The sequence below is a fragment of the Bos mutus genome, chromosome 5, assembly GCF_027580195.1.
Source record: "Bos mutus isolate GX-2022 chromosome 5, NWIPB_WYAK_1.1, whole genome shotgun sequence".
Taxonomy (NCBI): Eukaryota; Metazoa; Chordata; class Mammalia; order Artiodactyla; family Bovidae; genus Bos; species Bos mutus.
This window is the reverse complement of record NC_091621.1, coordinates 77,539,257-77,545,572: the sequence shown is the minus strand read 5'-3', so window position 1 is coordinate 77,545,572 and position 6,316 is coordinate 77,539,257.

Sequence of the window (6,316 nt, the reverse complement as noted above, 5' to 3'; positions counted from 1 at the left end):
ACTGTCTGAGACTAAATGACTAGAATGAGATGTTTATAGAAATTAACTAGTACAATGACTGGGCTGAGCAGGCACTCAGTAAATATTTGTTACCATTCCCTGGTAAAGGGAGCAAATGAGTACTGCTTAACTAGTAAGTTTAAGATGAGTTAACTAGTTCAATAACCAAGGAGCAGTGAAAGGCACTTCAGATTACTTATATATATTTGCAACTCATCTTCTTTATTAAGTGGCAATCTGTATCATAACTTATAATGCCATTATAAGCTTTGAGGGAAGTTTTTTCAAGGAATCAGAGACCTTTAATGCTTTGCTTTTCAAAATAAAATTATGATATTTGTATTGTTGTTAATAATGAAAAGTGAGAAATCTAACACCTGTGTGTGGTTTTCTGGACTAAAAAATGACAATGTTCAATAATAATTCATTTTTATAAATGTAAGCAACACCTTTAGGAATAGTCTTTAGTAACTGAACCTCTTGTTCAACAGTGGTTAAATAGCAAGATAGAATATTCTGCTTGTGTTGTCATGTCCAGCTCTTTTGTGACCCCATGGACTGCAGCCCACCAGACTCCTCTATCCATGGGACTTGCCAGGCAAGAATACTGGAGTAGGTTGCCATTTCCTCCTCCAGGGGATCTTCCCCACCCAGGGGTCAAACCCATGTCTCCTGTATCTCCCGTGTTGGTAGGCAGATTCTTTATCACTGAGCCACCTGGGAAGCTCAAGGATATTCTGATTAAATAGCCAAATACCATTTTGATTAAAAAGTACTTTTTAAAATTTGTGTAAAGCCAGAGTTTAATGTATTGAAGAAAAAGGTCGAGTTCTCTTTAGATCACTGAGTTTTAGGACCATCTCAAATCATGACTATAAAGAAAGTAGAAATTAAATGGAATGTGAAAATAAACTAGTATCACCATGTTAATCCAGTATGGAAACAACCAGCTCCTTTGTACAAGGTATATACTGGGTTTTTAACCCTCATAACAACAGTGGAGGAAATTGAGGCGGTCAGTAGGATCTTTGTGGGATTAAAATGGTCTCCATCTGCCTGAAGCTGGGAAGGATGCTTTTCACTTCCTTTTAACAGTTTCTATTGCCCAAGAATGCACAGCTAGTTAGGGACAAAACTGGGATTAGAAGTTTCTGAAACGATAATTTCTATTTCACTGTTTCCACTTCCTTCCTTCCTTCTCTTTCCCTGGTGAACTCACTGCCATCTTGCCTCTGCAAGATCGTCTTTGGTGAAGCCATCCTCTTCAGAGTCACTTATTTGCTAAGTCAAAGGAAGACTTTTTTTTTTTTAACCTTATCTTTTTAAACTATTAACTCACTGGAAACACACTCTTTCCTTTCTTGAAATGCTCTCTTCTTCTTAGCTTTCTGTAACAGCCACATCCACTGCTTTTCTTTCTACTTTTCTGTGTCTCTGCAATCTTGACTCAATCCTGGGATTACTCATTTTAAAAATCCTTGCCAAATTGATAAATGAAAAATCATCCAGTTTTTGTAACTTGCTGTGTCTGTTTACATATCTGCTACACAAAGATCAGATATACACTGATAACAGTGTTGTTGCTATTTGTTGTTTAGATGTCTTAATTTGACATTGAGGTTTTTCATCTCTTTCAGAGCTGGGACTGTATGATTTTGAACTCCTTCACCTCCCTCCTTTCTTCCATTTCCTTAAGAATGAGCATGTATTGGGTTGGCCAAACAGTTCACTCAGGTTTTTCTGTAGTCTCTTGTTTAATTTATTTATTTATTTATTTTTTTATTTTTTTTTTTAGTTAACAGGTTTTTAATAGGCAGTGATGCAATTCTTTTTTTAAATTTTATTTTATTTTTAAACTTTACATAATTGTATTAGTTTTGCCAAATATCAAAATGAATCCACCACAGGTATACAAGTGTTCCCCATCCTGAACCCTCCTCCCTCCTCCCTCCCCATACCATCCCTCTGGGTCGTCCCAGTGCACTAGCCCCAAGCATCCAGTATTGTGCATCGAACCTGGACGGGCATCTCGTTTCATACATGATATTTTACATGTTTCATTGTTTAATTTAATTGAGTGAGATTGAACACTTAATTCCCATTGGACTTTTTTAAGTACGATATGTGGTCTGGATTTTCTGATGAGGAGCACAGAGCTCTGTACTGAATGACAGTAAACCTGTTTCTAATCCCAGTTTCATCCCTAACTAGCTGTGCATTCTTGGGCATGCCACTTAACCTCTCTGGACCTTCGATTTCTTATATATAAAGGGAGTGGGATGGTATCAGGTAATGACCTAGGTATCTACTAGCTTTCACATCACATAGGTACAATTTTCTTCCCAGAACTTCCTTCAGAGGCAAACTCAGAATATTCTCTCCTAATTCTGACAGAATAGTGTCTCCTCCAACATAACATCACCTCTTTGAGGCAGAACCTGCTTCCATCCAGAACTGTAATTTGTTGTGTGGGGCACCGAGCCCTAGGACAATAGCAGCAGCTACTGTCCAAGAAGACACAGCCAAGACTTAAAGGTAAAGTAGGTCTTATTTGTGTGTATACTGATAAAACACTTTGAAAATCTGTTGAAAGTTAGGGATCACAGGAAAACATACATACGCATATAGTACACAATTTTAGGGGGCTCCTAGACCTTCTGAAGTCCATCCATGTACTTCGTAAGAATCCATGAACCCTAAGCTAAGAATATTTGATCTGGGAACATTAAAGGGATCCCTGCAGATTAAAAAAATTATCAAAAATGCTTACTTCCCATTGGAAAAGGAGCTGTAAAATGAAAAAAAATATGTACAGAATAATGCACTTTCTGTGCATTAGAAAGGCCTATGTGGTCTGGGTCCCAGTTTTGTACTTTTGAGCTCCACTGGCCTCCCTTTTGCTCTGGAAACATTACCGGCTCTCTACAAGTCACACTGTTTTTGCTGAACAGTCTCAGAGTGACCTGCTGCCTCTGCTCAGACCACAATCCCTGGTGGCTATCCTTCAGGCTTCAGTTCAAGTGTCCCCTCCTCCTAAATGCCTCTCCCAATTACCTTCAACTCCTCTTCAACATGCGCTATCACAACACCCAATTTCTCCTGTAGAACGGATCTTGTTACAGCCTTGGCTGTTTTTGTCTTCTTTTCCCATTAGAATGTTAGTTCCTTGAAAGATGGGACCTTGCCTTTCTTATTTATTCCCCGGGCCAGGGACAGATTAAAGCCCACAGGGGGTCTAAGCACTAAAGATTATGGTGCTCCTCTTCCATCTTTAATTCTAGCTAAAATATTTGGTGCACCTCCCTCATATTAAAGTAACTAGAACCAATACTAAACTGTACATTTACATGTACTGCAACAAAGACAGCTTCTTCCCAAATGATCTGCTTCTAAGACCTCAGAGCCTCTGCTTTGCTGGTGTCCTAAGTACATGAGACCTTTGCCTGCCTTGGGAAATTAGCACTCACTCAACCCTTTAAACATACTGGACGAAGTTTTAGGTTAAGTTGGCTATGCCTACCAAAAAAACCTTGCTGGGATTCTGATAGAAACTGTGAAATCTATGTTAATTTTGGAAGAACTGACATATTTACTCTATTGGGTCTTCCAAGCCATGGATATAGCAAGTCACTCCAATTATTTAGGTCTTCTTTAATGTTGTTCATCAATATTTTATAATTCTCAGCATACAGATCCTGCACATGGTTTGTTAGATTTGAACCTAAGTAGTTTACATTCTTTGGAGCAATTGCAAATGGTATTATTTAAAATATCTTTGTTCTTGGCATGCATAGAAGCTGTCTTAGTAGAACAAGAAGGCAAATACTCTTTAGTGAAGTAAATTTGCTCAGTGTTAATTGCTGGACTAGTAACAAGCTATGTATTGAACCATTCATATACCTCTTTAATGTGCTTCTACATTTCAAATTTGGCCTAATTCTTAATTGCTACACCCCAATCCCTACTCTTATTAGAGGGGTCTACTCATCCCTCACCTGAATACCCTTTATGCAATCCATCTCCTTGTCTGCCCCGCCATTTCCTATCTATAATAGTCCCTCTGCTGAACCCTCTTGCACCAAACTAAATCTTAACGATCCTTCAAGCATGAAATCAAAGAGCTTCAGAAGATGCTTTCCCTGACAACCCAGCCAACATCACTTCTTTTCTCTGCTGGACTCTACTTTTTTAATTTAAAAAATTTTTTTATTTAATTTGAGGATAATATCTTTACAATATTGTGGTGGTTTTTTGCCATACAACGACATGAAGAGTTCACTGGACTCTTTAAACCAATATTGTATGCCACTCAATCATTAATTTGGTTTTTAATTGGTTTTAATTTGTGTTGTTTCCCTAATTAGATGATATACAGTGGGAGACTCCCATAATAGCACACACATGGAAGGTGCTCCAATTTAATTGCGTCAATGAAGAAAGAGGAGAGAGAGGTTTCAAGATGTGTCAGAATAAGGCGACTGGAGCTGCATGTAAAGAGGTCTTTCATCCAGGCAGGATCCATCTTTTCATCCAATAGATCCAGGATCTAGTCTAGGACAAGGATTCTCTTTTCCTTCCTTCTTTCGAATCTCAACTCCTCCAACCAAGCAGACTAGAGATGCAGATCCTCTCCAACTCTCTCTTGGGTAACTGTTGTGAAAACAGCAGGTCTATAGGCAGTCGAATTTTACGTTTCCTGTAAGAGCGTAGGTAGTAATAACTTTGGAGCTGCAGTAACATCCCCCGGCCACCAGAGGACAGCGTGCCGCGGAAGAGATCGTCTCGCCCCTGCAGAAGGCTTAACGAGGTCAAAGGCAGAGGCAGAAAGTCGGCTCTGCATCTATGGCCTTCAGCTTCAACTGCCTCAGCTTCAACTGCCTCCCTCGCGCTCCCCTCTCTAGACGGACTCCTTTTCCTCTTAAAAAAGATGGGCCGGAAGTTCCTAGAGGCTTACTGTAATACTGACCTTAAATGATTATAGAAACGAATGGGCTTTAGCTGCAGGATTTAAAGGCAAAAAAGAAGTATAGACAAAGTTCACTTTTCTAACACTCCTCACCCCCCAAACATGCTTCTCAGTTATTTTGGCAAAAAACAAACAAACAAACAACAAACAACAAAACAAAACAAAACCAACACACACAGAAAACAAGACGACAAAAAGCCTCAGGCAATGTCCAAACGGACATTTCCCAACAAAGATGTCTTCGGGGAACCAACGTCCCAAATCTAGTACATTGCAAATGGAATATTTTATTCCTACACACAAATTCTGGCTCATGAAGCAGTCCACTCGGAGTGTGCTTTTCCGTCATTAATCACATCTCTGTTATGTGATATCCACGTGAGTACTTCTCAGTAGAAGCAGCTTCATGCTCAAATGCTCAAAGAACACTAGAATAAAGCTCCGATTGTCCTCCTCAGTGATTCCAAGTCCTGGTGTGTCACCAGCTCAGGTCTCTCTTTCCCAAAGTGTGTAATGCCGTTTCAAAACAAAGCTATTTCAATCCAAAATTTAAAATGCACGAAGTGTGTAAAGTAAAATCAACTGGGGTCTTGCACCTCCCAAAAGGTGGTGAACCTCTGGTCTGACTTTCAGACGATTCTGTGCTGCCCAAGTACAGGGCACACAGTGCTTGAAAAGGACACACTTTTCAAGAGCATGTTAGGCTACTCGTGCTCGTTACATTTACAAATGTAAATAGAAATAAGTAAATAGAAGCACAGTAAAATCATAAATGTTAGGAGCATTCTGGTGGGGGCTTTCTATGACAAACGGAGAGCTGACTGCCTGACCACCTGAGCGTGATTTTTCTTAAATTACCTGTAACTTCTCTCTCCTAGAGCCCGCAGTGCCCTGCATTTTGGACTCTTCACTTTTAAAAGATTGCAATTCTCTCAAATCATTGTTTGCGTTTCTTCACCCTGGGGAGGCAGCTGGAAACAGCCCAAAGAGGAGGAAAAGGCTCTGTGCCTCGCTGGGGCAGGAACCCTGAAATACCTGTTGGGGCGCAGCCCTACGCGGCCGAGACCCGGCCCGAGGGTCGGGGATCCGGGGCCCCGGGGGCAGCCGGCGTGAGGGCGCGGAAGGAGGAGGCCGCGGGGCCGCCTCCCCCGGCCACCCGGCTCCTCCCAGCGGCGCCCGCGGAACCTGCCCCGGAGTCGCCGGGCCCCGGAACGGAACGTGACCCGACCCCTCCCCGAGCGGCCGCGACCAGGCGCCGAGCCGCGCTCCGGGTTCGGGCGGGCGCACGGCCCCGCCCGTCGCCCACCGCCCTGCCCTCGCCTGTCTCCTCCTTTCCCCGGGGCTCCGCTG